The sequence below is a fragment of the Ischnura elegans genome, chromosome 1, assembly GCF_921293095.1.
Source record: "Ischnura elegans chromosome 1, ioIscEleg1.1, whole genome shotgun sequence".
Lineage (NCBI taxonomy): Eukaryota > Metazoa > Arthropoda > Insecta > Odonata > Coenagrionidae > Ischnura > Ischnura elegans.
Window position 1 is genome coordinate 586,253 of NC_060246.1, and position 18,371 is coordinate 604,623.

The 18,371-nt window shown below is 40.0% G+C and overlaps 1 long non-coding RNA gene across 1 annotated transcript; it reads left to right on the top strand.

Moving 5' to 3' along the window:
• The first annotated feature begins 5,886 nt into the window (after nucleotides 1-5,886).
• On the top strand, nucleotides 5,887-8,366 carry LOC124173767. Its single transcript, XR_006868742.1, has 3 exons — nucleotides 5,887-6,169; nucleotides 7,903-8,128; nucleotides 8,332-8,366. It is a non-coding gene; the product is annotated as an uncharacterized LOC124173767 (long non-coding RNA).
• Nucleotides 8,367-18,371: the final 10,005 nt, after the last annotated feature.

Consider the following 18,371-nt stretch of genomic DNA (forward strand, 5'->3'; position numbering starts at 1 on the left):
ACAAAGTTGCTGATTTCCACCATTTAATTCTAAATACAGAAGCTGATGTAATCATAGGAACTGAAAGTTGGCTATCGGATGAAATACACGACCGAGAGATCTTCCCGAAATCATATTACATATACAGAAAGGACCGTAAAACGAGAACAGGAGGAGGAGTATTCATTGCCGTCAAGGATGAGATCAAAAGCAGAGCCGAGAATTTTGGAGATAGTGAATTGGAAAGTGTTTGGTGCTCAATCGAATGCTCAGCTAAGAGATACTTTATATGCGCATATTATAGACCACCAGATTCAAGCATAGATTCAGTTTTAGAGTTAGATAACCAGATATGACGTTTTACTTCTCAGAAAAATCGTAGTAGTGTCATAATAGGCGGCGATTTTAATGTTCCATCAATCGATTGGGAAAAATACTGTTTTAAAAATGGAGGGAAAGACAAGGACCTGTGCGAAACTTTGCTTCACTCATTCAATTCCAACTCCTTGACTCAGCTAGTAGATACACCAACCAGGGGTAACAACATACTAGACCTCTTAGCAACGAATATTCCAGAGTGCGTTATCAGAACTGAGGCTGTGGCTGGTATAAGTGACCACAAGGCAGTGCATGGAAAGTTTCGTATCGTCTCCGATAGAAAACCTGTGTCAAGAAGAAGGGTCTATTTATACCATAAAGCGAATTTTGAAGGGTTAAAGCAGTACTTGACGAACTCATTCACTGTTTTCAAAGACGCCACTCTCAATCTTGGGGTAAACGAAGCATGGAAGAATTTCATTAGTATTATGCAGAAAGCCGTGGATAAAACGATTCCCAGTAAGTTAAAACGTTTTAATACTGAACCGAGATGGTACAATGCTAAAGTCCGTAAAGCTCTTAAGCGACAGAGAGAAATTCACGCTAAAATAAAAAAGATACATGCGGGACTTACCTGTGAGAAAATACAAGAAATGCGTGAAGATTATAAAAAATTGAAAAAAGAGACGAAAAAAACGCTTAGGGAGGCGTTGAGTGAATTCAAAGCAAAAATATTGGGCGAATATTTAGATGACAACTCTAAGGCTTTCTGGTCATATGTGAGGGAGGTACAGGGAAATTGCGCTACAGTCTCTTCACTCATTAATGAACGTGGCGAAAGAGTGACGAACAATCGAGATAAAGCTAATCTCTTAAATAACTTTTTCCATAGTATCTTCTCTAATTTCACGACCAATATATCAACACCTCTACCTCGACTCTACCAAGAGCAGATGCCGTCTATCTGTATTTCAAACAGTGGTTTAGAAAAACAACTCAGCTCTATTGATCCAAAGAAATCGACAGGCACTGATCTCATTCCAGCTCGAGTGTATAAGGAATCAGCGTCAGAGATAGCGCCTTACTTGAAGATAGTGTTCGAAAAATCTCTAGCAGAACACACAGTCCCTAACGATTGGAAAACAGCGAACGTCACGCCTATATTTAAAGGTGGGGATAGGGAAAAGCCTAGTAACTACCGTCCAATTTCACTTACTTCCATTTCTTGCAAAATATTGGAACATATTATTTTCAGTTCGATAATGGCTCATCTTGATAGCCAAAATCTGTTAGCAAAAGAGCAGCACGGGTTTAGAAAAGGGAGGTCTTGTGAAACTCAACTTGCTCTCTTCGTTCACGACATCTTATCCGCGGGTGACAGATATGTTCAAGTCGACGCCATATTTTTAGACTTCAGAAAAGCATTCGATAAGGTTCCGCATTTAAAGCTGATTCAAAAGTTGGAAGCATACGGCATAGATACACACGTTATTGGTTGGATCAAAGATTTCCTAAAGGATCGCGAACAGAGAGTTGTTTTGGATGGAGTTAGCTCGGATACAATTCAAGTTACCTCAGGCGTACCCCAAGGAAGTGTTATCGGCCCCCTTTTGTTCCTTCTTTACATTAATGATATAACCACCGTGGTCACGAGCAAAATCCGCCTCTTCGCAGATGATGTAGTGGTATACCGTGAAATTTACGACCTTAGCGATAGATTAGCATTACAAAAGGACCTCGTTGCCGTAAATGACTGGTGCAGTACTTGGGAGTTAGAATTAAATTTTGAAAAGAGTATGGTGATGAATTTTTGGGAAAAGGATATATCTTCAAGAAAGAGCTACACCGCTAACGGGATTCCACTACCAAATACCGAATTCGTTAAATACTTGGGGGTCACCATTACCCGGGATCTTTCGTGGGGTAAGCACATACGTGAAGTATGCGGGAAAGCTAACCGTAAACTTGGATTTGTAAAAAGAATTCTCGGTAAATGCCCAAAAAAGGTGAAAGAAATAAGCTACATGACTCTAGTAAGGCCTCACTTGGAATATGCTGCTAGCGTGTGGGACCCCTACGAGGTAGGACTAATAGGTGAAATGAATCGAGTACAGCGCAGGGCGGCCAGATTTGTGATGAGTTGTTACGACAAAAAGTGCAGCGTTTCAAGTATGTTAAACGAGTTAGGATGGGAATCTTTACAGGAGCGTAGATCGAAGTATAGGCTTAACTTACTTAGGAAACTCGAAGATAATATTTTCTCAGACGACGTGAAGCATATCCTTCGTTTACCATCGTACTATAGTAGACGCGATCATGAGAAAAAAATAAAAGAAATAGACTGCAAAACAGAGAGATTTAAAATGTCATTCTTCCCTCGTACTATTAAGGATAGCAATGTTGTCTCAATTGAAAGGATTAATGGGAACGCTCGCTAGGATCACCCATTGCATGCTTTTTCGTAGTTCTAGCATTGCATGTGTTTGCTCTAGGAATTTCTAACCATTAGCATTTTTTTATGAATAAGCATGTATATTTTTCTAGTGTGCGTAATATTTCTTTGACTGTGTGGTGTGCATGTGGCGGTCCTCTTGCATGCTGCATGTTGGTGATTGGTCACCCCCTGCCAAACACCCTATAGGTGGCTCGCAGGGTATTGTGTAGATGTAGATGTAGATTTTATTTTTCTCGACAATTTGGGCATGAAAAAATATCTGGAAGATAGATGCCGCGTTTTCTCACATTGGAGAATAAACGCAATCGTGTGGCCAAATCAAAGTCTGTTTTGGCGATTTTACTCAGCAATCTTGACGATTTCCGGATAAATCCATAACTTTTGATGAAATATGGATTCATCACTACTTTAAAGAGACAAAATAACAGGTAAAAAAATGAAAATTTTGAAGATAAACGGAATCAAAATTAGGCGAAGATGCTGAAATGGGCCGGTCAACACATGGCAACGATATTTTGGAATGCAAGCGGAATTATATACATCGATTAATTGGAAAAGGGAAAAATGATTCTAACAAAATTCACCGTATTCACCAGACATGGCCTCCGAAGAGGTTTTATAATTTCACAACTTTAAGAAATGGCTTTGCGGACAAAGGTTTACGTCTAAGGATGAAGTCATCGCCCAAACCAGATGAAATCAACGCTGATGGCGACTCACTTCAATAAAATGTTGGAAAATTGGTCTATGTATTATTACTCTCATCCTATTGATGCTTAATACAATGAGAACACCGTTGGGTATAGAAATCCAATAATATTCGTAAAATTTCATTAAAACAGCCTCCAAAGGGCAAACTAAATATTACTCGTATTTCACTACATCCACCCCGCCATGCACCCCACGCCGGCACTCGGCCAAAGAATGACGCCGTGACTTACCTCGTAAAGGGAAGATGCAAAAATTATCCCATAACGAAAATTCATGTACATCGTCTTTGTTCAGCATTTCCTCGCTTCACGGAACGGTAAGGTAACCCGCCATCCACCCCACGCCGGCACTCGGCCAAAGAATGACGCCGTGACCGTGAAAAAAACGAAAAATTGATGGAACGGGAAGAAGCCCTCGTGAAAAAGGCTCGGGATGGAAAAATCTACAATTTTGCGTGTCAAAATGTAACGATACCAGGTAAATAATTTCAATAACCACAGAAAACTCACCTAATTACGACTCATTCAATACTTTCTAGCAATTCTCAGATAACCGACCAGAGTCACGAATACAGTCGGCAAAAGAATTACGCCGTGACCGTGAAAATCGGTGGAAAACGAAAAATTGAGGGAAGAGGAAGAAGCCCTCGTGAAAAAGGCTCGGGAGGGAAAAATCTCGATTTTCGCGTGCAAAGATGTAAATGTAACGGGTAAATAAATTCAATGACCAAAGAAAACCCTCCTAATTACGAGGCATTTGAAACATTCGCTCGACGCAATGCTCAGGTAATCCGCGAGCGTCATGATCACAGTCGGCGAAACAGTGATATAATGCCCGTGAAAAAACGTAAAAATGAGAGAAGAGAAGGAAGCCCTCGTGAAAAAGGTTCGGGTAGGAATATTTCGAGTTTTGTGGAGTAGGCAGTAGTAACCTGTAGTAAGTAACCTGTCGAAAAAGTATAGTAAAGAAGCTTCGTGTGAAACAGTAAGATCGTGAAAACCACAGAAACAAGTCATGTGTGCGAACGATCCGATCCGACTCACCCAAGAGTAGACTCATTACATCGATTGGAAGCATCAACAGCAAAACTAATTATTGGTGTTCCATGTCGACGATATTAGCGCGCGAAATGTTCACGTCGGGGCAAGGATAAAACATTGAGAATCGATTGCTTTGCGGGCGTGTCGCTTTGCGAACGACAATCGCGAATCGTCAGGATCAAAGAGCATTCAGGCGAGGTGAATTCCGAGCATCCAAATCCCACTTCCTTAATTCGATGACCGTCATTACGATTTCATAATTCACCCCTCTCTCGCCTTTCTATTTTCCCCTATCCGCCCACAACGAGTCGCATAAAAAGTCGACCACCCTTTGCTCACACACCAAACGCAGCACTCCATTCCAAGAGGCAACATGATCTCCCAGGTAAGAAGCACACCAGTCGATCCTTCCGTATAACATCGTGACGGGAGCGAGGGCCTCAATATTTCTCTCCTCCGCAGGTTCTCCTCGTCGCCGGCTTGGCAGCCATCACCTTCACCGCCCCTGATGGCATCCACGCCGGACAACACGGTCACCTCGACTATTACGTGAGTTTCTGCGAAAGTGGCCCGCAAACGTTCACGCAACTAGCTTTTGTGGAGTTAATAGCAATAATAAAACTAAATATATCTCTTTCACTATCAAAAAATGCACAACAATATGAAATTGTGAAATTAGGCACCCCTGTGGAAATGATCTTATGAAGGGGCTGCCATTCAATGGGTGTAAGGTAATGCTTGAAGGTACATTTTATTGGATTGCATTGGCTTTAAACAAAAATAGCCCATTAGTAGTCAGGATTTGGGGAGTCTGGGACAAGGTCAAATTAAGCGTTCCCTTTCACTCCCAGTGAATTCCAGACACGTGCCGAGCCCATAGCTTCTCCCACTCGAGTTGGATATGTTCCCATTGGCAGTTACCAAGGTCTAAACACGTGCGGTTGCAACGTGAATCGTATTTCCCCGTCTCGGCATCGGAAATAACCGAAATTACACCTCTAACTTCTTTGTTATTGAACATTTTTGAAAATAAATGCTCTTAAGTGAAAGAGCAAGTAATTATCAGTAAAAAATATCTCTAATACTTTTTCGATACAAGTCATAGTTATGAAGATAAATAGTATCTTGTCTTATAAACAATTGTTGATTATTAAAAATCGCAATAACTTTGTTAATATTTATGCTATGATCACCATTCAAATTCCTATCATCATCAAATTTAATATAGAATACTTTAGCATTTCCAAAAATTTGTCACCACAGCGATAAATACTCATTTTCAGAACCCTCCACAAAACTGCACATATTGTCTATGGTATGAGGCAAGGCTATAAGTGAAAGGCGTTCCCAAGCGATCTAAGTGGGATGGGTAGGTTACGCCTAGGAGGCAAGGCTATAAGTGAAAGTCGTTTCCAAGCGATCCAAGTGGGATGGGTAGGTTACGCCTAGATTTGCCCCTTCCACGGTACCTTCTAAGCAGTATATAAGGCCGTGCAGCCACTGAGAAAATCACCAGCGGTCTCAGAACTAGTCTGATTCCATCGGTCCAACTGAATCATCGAGTAGGTCTTCAAGAAGTGAATTCTGTAGGAATTCTTTATGAATTCTGATTGAATTCCGGAAGAATCATCAGAGACCCGGACGCCGAAGGAGTTTGCCGCTTAAGGTAAATATGATCCGTAAAACTGAGTTTTTCGGATTTTTTCCTATTTTTTCTATTGCTTTTGGAACCGAGAAAATTCATGAGCATGTTATGCTCAATACCCCCCTTCGACTCCCGGTCAAAAAACAGGATGAAATTTTTTATGTATCCTAGGATACTAAGGGTATGGTAGAAATCCTGGTCCTAGTAATCTCGTTTTCTCCTCTAAAATTCGGGGAGATGAGTAAAGGAATAATTCCGTTTGAAAAATTTTGATAGAGCAAATAGTTTAGATTCGGTGGGCCAATATATGAATGATGGTATTAGGAGAATATAGGTTAGTAGCAGGTATCTTTGTAAGAAAATCTTTAATAACTCCCTTATTTGAACGAATAAGACCATAGTTTAAATTTGAATGTTGATGAGTAAGTGACAACTCATCTTTTGTGTGTAAAAGAAATCACCTCACTCCAAGGGCGTGGCCCCTACACTCTGGAGATACTTCCTGCGATTGTCTATAACTCCCTTATTTGAACAAATACGACCATAGTTTAAATTTGAATGTTGATGAGTAGGTGACCACTCATCTTTTGCGTGTAAAAGAAATCACCTCACTCCAAGGGCGTGGCCCCTATACTCTGGAGATAATTCCTACGACCGTCTATAACTCCCTTATTTGAACAAATAGGACCACAGATTAAATTTAAATGTTGATGAGTAAGTGTCCACTCATCTTTTGTATGTAAAAGAAATCACCTCACTCCAAGGGCGTGGTCCCTATACTCTGGAGATAATTCCTGCGATGGTCTATAACTCCCTTATTTGAACAAATAGGACCATAGTTTAAATTTGAATGTTGATGAGTAAGTGTCCACTCATCTTTTGTATGTAAAAGAAATCACCTCACTCCAAGGGCGTGGTCCCTATACTCTGGAGATAATTCCTGCGATGGTCTATAACTCCCTTATTTAGACAAATAGGACCATAGTTTAAATTTGAATGTTGATGAGTAAGTGTCCACTCATCTTTTGTATGCAAAAGAAATCACCTCACTCCAAGGGCGTGGTCCCTATACTCTGGAGATAATTCCTACGACCGTATATAACTCCCTTATTTGAACAAATAAGACCATAGTTTAAATTTGAATGTTGATGAGTAAGTGTCCACTCATCTTTTGTATGCAAAAGAAATCACCTCACTCCAAGGATGTGACCCCTATACTCTGGAGATAATTCCTACGACCGTATATAACTCCCTTATTTGAACAAATAAGACCATAGTTTAAATTTGAATGTTGATGAGTAAGTGTCCACTCATCTTTTGTATGCAAAAGAAATCACCTCACTCCAAGGATGTGACCCCTATACTCTGGAGATAATTCCTACGACCGTATATAACTCCCTTATTTGAACAAATAAGACCATAGTTTAAATTATAATGTTGATGAGTAAGTGTCCACTCATCTTTTGTATGCAAAAGAAATCACCTCACTCCAAGGATGTGACCCCTTTACTCTGAAGATAATTCCTGCGATGGTCTATAACTCCCTTATTTGTGGATTTTTTACCTTATTTGGGGTGAAAGGAAATAGGGAATGACTTCGCAATCCACCTGGGGAGAATTGAGCTAGGTATTTTCCACACTACTGGCGTCATTCAGTAGCAGCTTTGCGCATTCCTTACCTTATTTGGGTGTAAGGAAATGCATAACTTTATCATCTATCCGTGAGGATTGACCTCGGTTTTTTTTCTACTTAGTTGGAATACCTCTGCAGCTGACATCATTCACAGTCTTCTCAACCCACTTGGCAGCCATCCGCTGAAGAGTAGGAGGAGAAGATTTCCTTTTATAAATACCGATCGAAGACGGAAGCATTCATTGCAATCTCGTCATTTGATCCGAGAACTTCCTCTTGGTGACTACTCCTCAAAGACAACGTCATCTGCTCTCAACGAAGACAACATCATCGCCATCTAGATCTTGGTAAGTCTAACTTTTTAGACATTCCAAGTTCCCACCTTAAAATACTACCTTGAGGAAGTAATCACTGCAGAATACACTACCATTTTATTTTTATTGAGATTTTAAGTAGATTGCATTCGTTACGAGGTTAGAATTGAACGTTTTTATAATCCTAAATCTGATCCAAGACGAAGAATTAGCTAAACTTTTCTCTATTTTTTCAGATTTCTCACATTAATCATGACATCTATTAGAGACATCATTTTTAACTTTAAAAACAATACATATAGAACTAAAGAAGAACTTGAACAAGCGTTAGCGTGCATTTACAGAAAAGTAGCCCTTGAAAACGAAAGCATTGATGACATGGAAACTTATCATGAAATGAAAGATGCATTAGATAAAGCAAATGGTAGAAAATTTTGTCCTTACTGCGAAATCTTCTATAACATTGATGAGGCTATGCCTCATGAGAATACCAACGCACACCGGATCAAAATTAACGAGCAAATAGGGAGAGGGTTCAATGAAATCGAATCGGCAATTAGATCCAGGCTAAAAACATTTTGGATAACTCCCGAAGGGGATGTTCAGGACGTTGTAACTTTTCTTGGTGAAATAAAAAATCTGTTGATTGAGAAAATTAGAGAGCAAACAAGGACGAACAGGAGTATAAAGTTCAACCTCGTATTGATTTGCAAATTTCAAAAGGGAGAACACGAGGAGCTGAATACCTCATTTAAGACTAGTAATCAACGAGTCCTACTTGTTGATCAGTTAAATGAGATTATGGACGAGAAATTTTCGAAACTTTTAAAAGAAAAGTCCGAATTTCAAGCTAAAGGGTCAGGATGGACTTTGGCTGAAGTTATAGGTTTAGAGCTTCGTATTAACAAGTACACCCCTCTTCGAGGTTCTACATTCATCGAGTTACCTACAAAAATTAAGCATACGAAATCCGTTATCAATGTCAAAAATGATGATCAATACTGCTTTAAGTATGCTATATGGGCAAAATATGTAGCCAATCATCCCGAACGAGTTTCAAAATACGATTGTGAGGAATTTCGGGAGACCTATACTTGGAACTGTATTGATTACCCAGTAGATCTGAAGGATATCCCTAAATTCGAGCGTGACAATAACATTTCAATTAATGTGTTTGGACTAGATGATAAAAACAATGTGTATCCTATAAAAATTGTAGATTATGAGCTTGAGGATCATCGCAACCTCCTCTACATTACCAACGAAACAACTGCTCACTATTGCTGGATAAAGAATTTTGAAAGACTCGTGCGCTCCCAAATTACTAGACATAAAACTAGAATTTTTATTTGTAAACGGTGTCTAACTTATTACCATGACGTAGAAAAACTCGAATCTCACAAAGACTTATGTAGAGGAACGGGGACACCAAGTAAAATAGTGCTACCAGACGAGGACAATAAATTATTGAAATTTACCAACATTAATCGCACTTTCCGTGTACCTTACGTGATATATGCCGATTTTGAATGTCTACTGAAAAATGTAAACACATGCGAACCGTGTTCTAATACTTCGTTCACTAACATCATACAGAAGCATGAGCCATTCAGCTTTTGTTATATCATGATGACTCCAAACGGATGCGAGGAGCCAGTATTGTATCGAGGGCCTAATGCAGCACGTGATTTTATTGACAGTATAAAAGATGAAGCCCAGAAGGTTTTCAAGATGTACAAAAATACTATTCCTATAACACCACTCACAGAGGAAAAAGAGAGCGCTTTCCAAAACGCATCGACGTGCCACATTTGTGGGAATGAGTTGAACGAGGATAGGGTTAGGGATCACGATCACCTGACGGGACAGTATCGAGGTCCAGCTCATTCCTTTTGCAATGTGCAGTATAAGATGCCTCAATTTCTTCCAATTTTTATTCATAACCTGTCCGCGTATGATGGTCATTTCATTGTACGAGAGCTAGACTATGATGAGAGGGAAATATTCATTATTCCAAATTCTGAAGAAAAATATATCACTTTTTCCAAGTCTATAGAGGATAATTTCAAAATTCGTTTCGTCGATACCTTTCGATTTATGCCCGCTTCTCTTGCTTCTCTAGTCTCGAACCTGACTAAATTTAAATATACCACAGAAATTTTTGGTGACAAGACGCGACTAGTTACACGAAAGGGGGTTTATCCCTATGATTACACTGATTCGTTGAATAAGCTCGATGAAACCTTGCTCCCGGACAAGGATAATTTTTACAACAGATTGAACGACGAGCATGTGTCAGACGAAGATTATGGTCACGCTTTGAACGTATGGTCTTCGTTTGGATGTGAAACACTCGGTGATTACAGTGATGTTTATTTGAAAAGTGACGTCACTCTTCTCGCCGATGTTTTTGAGAACTTTCGTGACGTGTGCTACGGAGCCTACAAGTTAGATCCGGCGTGGTATTACACTGCGCCAGGTTTAACATTTGATGCAATGCTTAAGTACACTGACATAGAATTAGAGCTTTTGACTGATTACGATATGATACTCATGATCGAAAACGGAATTCGCGGAGGAATTTCACAGTGTTGTAAAAGATACTGTGAATCGAACAATAAGTACATGTCAGGTTATGACCCAGGTAAAGATTCGATATATTTAACCTATCTTGACGCGAATAATCTCTACGGATGGGCACTCTCCAGACCCCTTCCTTACGGTGAATTTCGGTGGTTAAAACAGGAGGAAATTGACGATTTTAGCGTGGAAAATGTTCCCGATGACAGTGAAACTGGATACATTCTCGAAGTTGATCTTGAGTACCCACATTGGCTGCACGATACGCATTCAGATTTCCCTCTTTGCCCGGAAAACAAGACACCACCTAACGGTAAACATGAAAAACTTTTGACCACCCTCGAAAATAAAAGTAAATATGTAATTCATTACATGAACCTGAAACAGGCATTAGAATTAGGCATCATACTCAAAAAAGTGCACAGAGTTATCGAGTTCAAACAGTCTTCGTGGTTAAAGACCTATATTGACCTAAATACAGATCGTCGAAAAGTTGCTAAAAATGAATTTGAGAAGGACTTTTACAAGCTCATGAATAACGCCGTATTTGGCAAGACAATGGAGAATGTAAGGAAACGGATGAATATGCAATTAGTGACAAGCGAAAAAAGACTTCAAAAATTAATCAATAAATCGACATTTTTGGATAGGACAATTTTCAACGAGTCTTTAGTAGCCGTTCACATGCGGAAAGCCACCATCAAAATGGTTAAGCCAATATACATTGGTTTCTGCGTTCTCGATCTCAGTAAAACTCTAATGTACGACTTTCATTACCGCACCATGCTGCCCAAGTACCAAAATAAATTGTCACTCGCCTACACAGACACTGACAGCTTCATGTATGAGATTAGAACGGATGATGTATACAGAGATATGCTAGAATACCTAGATGCATTCGACACCTCGAACTATCCAAAAGAACATCCGTGTTATTCTGAAAAAAACAAGAAGGTCATTGGAAAGTTCAAAGACGAATGCGATGGTCTCATTATGACGGCTTTCGTTGGATTAAGAAGCAAATTGTACTCATTCAAGATGGAATCGGGTAAAGAAAAAAAGAAGGCAAAGGGGATAACGAAATCTGTGAAGGAAAAATGCCTAAAATTTGGTGATTATATTAATTGTTTAAGAGAGAACTCGACGCAATTTCGAAAGATGAACGTAATCCGTAGCAAAATGCACGAGTTATACACTGTTAAAATAAATAAGGTGACACTAAATGCATCCGATGATAAACGATATATTTGCGAGGATGGAATGAATACGCTTGCTTGGGGACATTACAAAATTCCACGGAAACGTACACATGATCAGGCATTTGGTAATGATTGAAATTGATAAAAACTAGTTTCATCGTAATCATAATTCCAGTGTTAATCATGACGTTGGCCTGGAAACATCCTTTCACATGCATCTGCGCGGGTCCGTCAGGTTGTGGAAAAACCACATTTGTCACGTAGTTTTTGGAAAAATTGGATTATATGATAGATAGTCCAATAGAGCAAGTGGTTTGGTGCTGTGCCCCAGGGAGTGAGCCTAACATACGAATACCAGTTGAATTTTACTCTGAAATACCTCCTTTCGAAGAATTTGGTGGTGTTCCTACTTTGTACGTTATAGATGATTTAATGAGTGAGGGAGCCTACAGCAAAGATGTGTGTAGATTATTCACCAGAGGTAGCCATCATTTTAACATTTCGGTGTTTTTGATCACGCAGAATTTTTCTATCAAAGCCAGCAATCGAGAAACATATCATTGAATTCAAAGTATATTGTAGCGTTCAAAAATCCCAGAGATAAGTTACAATTTGGTCATTTAGCTAGGCAGGTCTATCCGGAAAAATCGGGGGAATTGGAGAGGGTATATAAACAGGTTACGCAAGAACCATTCGGTTATTTGGTTCTAGATCTTGGTCAGGATACGGACGAGAGATTCCGCTTTAGAACCAAAATTTTTCCCCAAGACGGGGCCACTGTCATTTACATGCCCCAACGCGATGAAAAGGTTGAAGAACAATAAACACTTGCTCCACGTCCTAAAATCTGCAAAGCCTAAATTACGTACTGCCATATTGAATAGCTCGGACGAGGAGTTGATTAAAACAATTTGCGATTGTTGCCTCAATACTCTAAACGGAAATCATAAGATCGATAGGCGATTGAAACGAAAATTATCCAAGCATCGTAACACACTGAGAAAGTTGGCTGAACGGAGGACGGGTGTAAAAAGAAAACGAGCGCTTCTCGTACAAAAAGGTGGCTTTTTGCCATTACTACTGGGTTCGATTTTAAGCGGTGTGATCGGTAGCCTGCTGGGAAAATGAGTTTGCAGAAAATGCTCGTAGTGAGTCCCGAAGTCTTTGATCGAAGTCATGCAAAGGCTAGGTTGAGTAAATTGGATAAGGAAATGAAACTTGTGTTAGCGAGTAAAGGGCTCAAGGATATTGACAAGTGGCATTTGTATAAAAGAATACTCGATAAATATCTCGACTCAGTGTCAGACTTTAAATCTCCCGTACACGTTCCGATAGTGAAACACTCACCACCAACACGGCTATATGAGGGTAGCGATGCAATGAGAAGGCGGTTAGACGAAATTAGGAGGACAAATTCAGAGTTGGATTCGACATGGGCACGAATAAAGGAACAAATCGAAAGCGATTCTCCACCGAGAAAAATGAAGCGGATAATAGCAACTCCAAGAGAGCCAAGCACACCTCCAAGGGAGCAAAGAACATCTCCAAAGGAGCGATGGACATCTCCGAGACCAATGCCAAGGCGAAGCAAGCGAAAAAGGGTACCAAAAATGTTCGGGGCAGAGTGGGACACGACGTAATAGCTAGCGTGTACAACAATCCCGCACATCCTGCTGGTTTTTCCACAGATAAAAAATTAAATAAAGCGACTGGAGTCCCTATAAAAACAATTCGCGAGTGGTTGGAATCTCAAGAAGCGTACACGCGTCACAAGCCGGTGAGAAAAAAGTTTGTTAGAAACCGTTACGAAGTAAACTATATAGATGAGTGTTGGCAATGTGATTTAAATGATTTGAGAAGTTTGAAAAAATACAACAACGGGTTCTGTTACATTTTAACCGTAATAGACATATTTTCCCGTTATGCGTGGGCTAGTCCTCTCAAGTCAAAAAGACCAGAGGAAATTATAGAAGCATTTAAGGTCATATTTCGCGAGCGCAAACCATTGAAAATTCAGAGCGATAAGGGAGGGGAATTTGTTAATAGCAAGTTTAAAAGTTTTCTCTCGAATCAAGGTGTAAAGTTTTACACTACAAATAATCCTGAAATTAAAGCTAGCCTCGTGGAACGCTTTAATCGAACTCTCAAGACAAAAATGTATAAATATTTTACAAAATACGCAACTTACAAATATATCGATGTGCTTCCAAAACTCATCAGTTCTTATAACCATAGTACGCATTCTAGCATTAGGATCGCTCCCTCTCAAGTGAATGCTAAAAATGCATTTATCATTGCTAGTCGGAGAAAAAGCTTAAAGAAGACGGATGCAAAATTTAATAAAGGTGATTATGTGAGGATTAGTAAAGAGAGGATTCCATTCACCAAAGGATACACACCAAATTATACCAAGGAAATATTTCAAGTTACAAACATTGATCGAATGAAACTAATACCAACCTATAAATTGAATGATTTGAACGGGGAGGATATAAAGGGTAGTTTCTATGCGGAAGAATTAGTCAAAGTTAACGTGTCTCCTGACACGGAGTACAGGATCGAGAAAATATTGAGACGTCGGGGGAGTGGTCCTAATTTGGAGTATTTTATCAAGTGGGACGGATACCCACCGTCTTTTAACTCGTGGATTTCAGCTTCTTCCGTGCGTAAAATATGAATGAATTTTATCTTACACTACCCAGCGATAGCTCGAGGGATTTTTTCCCAAGAAATACAATCGCTCATTATCGTACAAAGTTGAGTCATCGCATCGATTTAGAAAATAACGAGTGGTATGTCGGTCTAGCTGAGATTTCGATTCCTTCTATTGAGGTAAAAAAAGTTTCCGAAGACACACCAGCTGTTATCGAAAACTTTACTCCAGCGCCTCGCGTAGCAGACGAATTGCCTCCTAAGGATAATAGGACCCGGACTGAAGAGGGATTAGTTCGAGGGGATAAAGAAGTTATAAACGTGAAACTTTTAGATGATTCATACTTTACAATTCCCATTGGTACTTATGACAGTATTGCGGCGGCATTTGCAAAACCATATATTACCTCCAGTACACAAAAACAAACGTACATTTCAAATGAAGTAATGCGTTATATTGATAAACTGAGTGTAAGGATTAACCAGGTTGGAGTTGATGAACGCATATTACCACGGTCTGCGCAAATTTTTGCGAGCGGAGTAAAATACTCGTTGTCTCCGGGAACGTATGATTCGTTTGCTAACTTATTCAATAGAACTTTGTCAGGCTTTAGTGGAAAAGGCAAGGAAAAGATAAAAAATGACCTATCATTATTATCGGCTGTTCTTATTAGATTATCATTTAAAGATTCAACGTTGACAGATGATGAGTTAGCTGAAATCATCGATGATGCCAGGGTAGAGATTAACACTAAAGAAGACAAAGGAAAAAGAGGAAAAAGAAGCATTGCAACCTCCTCAAAAAATGTTTACGTTTACACAGATATAATAAAACCGCAGTTGGTGGGTGACACTTTGAGTCGATGCATCCGCATCATAAATGTCAAAATTGGTGAATATCAAACTTTCAATCCGATTTATTACTACCCCGTCGAGAAAAACAATATCGAGAGTGTTGAAATTCTTTTTGCAGATAAACTCGGTGAAGCAATTTCTTTTCATAGTGGGGAGCAAAGCTCGATAGTTGTGCTACACTTTATAAAAAAGAGTTGATTCACGTTAGTACATCATTTTACGACGAGATGGCGCCGGTGATGGATCGATATTATAGTTATTATTCAAAACAGGTGGGAGGAGAGATTGGATCCTTGTATAGAGCTTCTTATAGGGTGCAAAAGGGACGAGGTATCGGGAGTTTCCTCGCGGGATTGTGGCGATTTGCAAAACCTTTGCTATTTAGCGGGCTTAAGACTGTTGGTAAGGAGGCCGCGAGCGCTGGGGCAGCAGCTCTTGGAGACCTTGGAACAAAACCGGTTAAGGAGATACTGCGCAGTAGAATAAACGAGGCAGGTCAGAACTTGAAACGCAAGGCCGAGGAAAAGATAAAAGGCATGTCTGGGGGTGGGTTGAGGATCGCGAAACGTCCAAGGTTAAATAAAATAAAACATAGCTGCGTAAGAAAAAAGCGACAGTCGATGAGAAGTCGAAGAGGAAAGAAGGTTGTTGGAGGAGATATTTTTTCGCAATAATGGCAGAGCATATGCTGACTTCGTTGGATTTATTTCAGCCCAATCCGCCGGTGCAAACTAACATCTTGGCAAAAAGACTCGTGTCCTACAAACCCATATCTTCGCTAGATAATCGATCGGTTATAGAATTCCTGATCAAAGACTCTGGGGATGCGTATAAGGATTTGAATAGTATATATCTTAGACTTAAAGTGAAACTTTGCAAAAAAGACGGGACTGATTACAATGAATCCGCTACCAATCAACCGGGAGTAGTGAACAATATTCTGCACTCTCTGTTCGAGCAGTGTAACGTTTATTTCAATGGGACGTTGGTCACACCATCAGAGGATAATTACCATTACAGAAGCTACCTGGAAAATGTGTTAAATTATGGAACAGATGCGAGCAAAACACATTTACGAAATGTGGGGTGGGAGTTGGACACGGGAGACGATATTAACTTGACAGATACTTCAAATTCTGGTTATACAAGGCGTAAGGGTTGGTTTAAGAACAGTGCAGAGGTTGAGTTGTATGGTAAACTGCACGTAGATGTTTTTAATCAGATACAATTAATGATGGATCGAGTACACATCGGTATAAGACTATTGCTCTCTAATCATGCTTTCCATCTTATGGGAGGGAATGATGATGGACTATTGAAAATTTTAGACGCAACTTTATACGTTCAACATTTCGATATTAACCCATCCATTTTAGTTGCACATAATAAAATCCTGGAAAACAACAATGCCAAATATCACTACAAGCGTACCGAGTTGAAAACCTTTACTGTTCCTTCTGGTGGACGAACTTTAAGCCTTGACAATGCGGTCGTGGGTCGAATACCTAATGTAATTATTTTTACAATGGTGGATAATGAAGCATATGCGGGAAGTTTGAATAAGAATCCATTTGCTCTCTCTCACTATTCGCTCGAGAATTTTTCACTGTTTGTGAACGGTGTGCAAATTCCGTCCGAGGGATTACAATGCAATTTTTCAAGTAAAGAGTATTGGGCGCGAGCGTATGACACAATATTCTCAGGAAGTGGGATAAAGCATTACAATCGGGGTAATCAAATCACTTACGATATGTTTGGACACGGTTATTTTATGCTAGTCTTCGATCTAACACCCGATGATTCGGGTAATGAGGACTATATAAGTTTAGGAGATAGAGGTGTGGTGAGAATAGAGGCGAGATTTGAAAACGAATTATCGAGAACGGTTACGTGTTTACTTTTCTCAGAGTATGATGCAACAGTGGAAATTGATAAAAACAGAAACATTATCACAAACTTTTAGTCATGGATGGAATTCAAATTAACAGGTTACTAAGACCACTCAATATATTTCGCGGAGTTTACGCATCTGATAGGTTACCAAAATCACCACGAAATGGAGTTTACATAATAAATTTAGATCCATCTAAATTACCGGGTTCACACTGGGTTGCAGTCTATTTACATAATAATTATGCAGAGTATTTTGATTCCTACGGCTTACCTCCTTTTGTTTCAAATATAAGTAATTTTTTAAAGTCATTCTCAGTCACTCGCAATCACGTTCAAATTCAAAGCTTTCGTTCGGATATTTGCGGTGAATACTGCTGCCTCTATACCGCTAGTAAATCATTAGGTCAAACACTACACAAATTCCTCGCACACTTTCATCGCACCATCCCTCATCTCAACGACTGTCGAGCCCTGAAGCTGTTTCATCAGACCTTCAAGCGGGTTCGGCGGGCCAAATGTCATCCCAGAGCTCAGCGGTGCTGTTCCCGAATAAATACGATGAGCAGGAAGAGGAGGTGATTATTTGAGAAGAAACAGCCGCAGAATGCAGATCGTGGTATCTGTGACTTATAGCCAAGGCGGGGTGACGGAGCTTGCAGCCGTCGACGTGGATTCAAATCGTTTATTTTGGGGCAGTTTCAAGAAACATGGGAAGCTCATCGCTGGAGGAAAGAAGCTACGTTTCCCAGACCCCTTACAACGAGATGAGACATCCTTCAACGAAGGATTCATTTCACACACCGAACTTTCAACTACCCTGGAAGCTATGACTGAGGGTGCAACCGCTCTCTACGCATTCAGCGAAGCAGAGTGTGAGTTCCTGACCGATCTGACGGGACGCACTTTCATCTCTCTCGAAAAAGAGTTAAACTGTCCCCCTCCCGAAAAATGTTCCTTTCTTGCCTTTTCCTGCCTCAATCCTTGTCACAAATTGCGCAACAGCACTTGCGCATTGAGAGATGCACATTCTCTCGCCCAGTGGTTCCAGTATAACCGTCTCAAAACCGAAGTTGATCCTTGCCCGGATGACTGTTCCC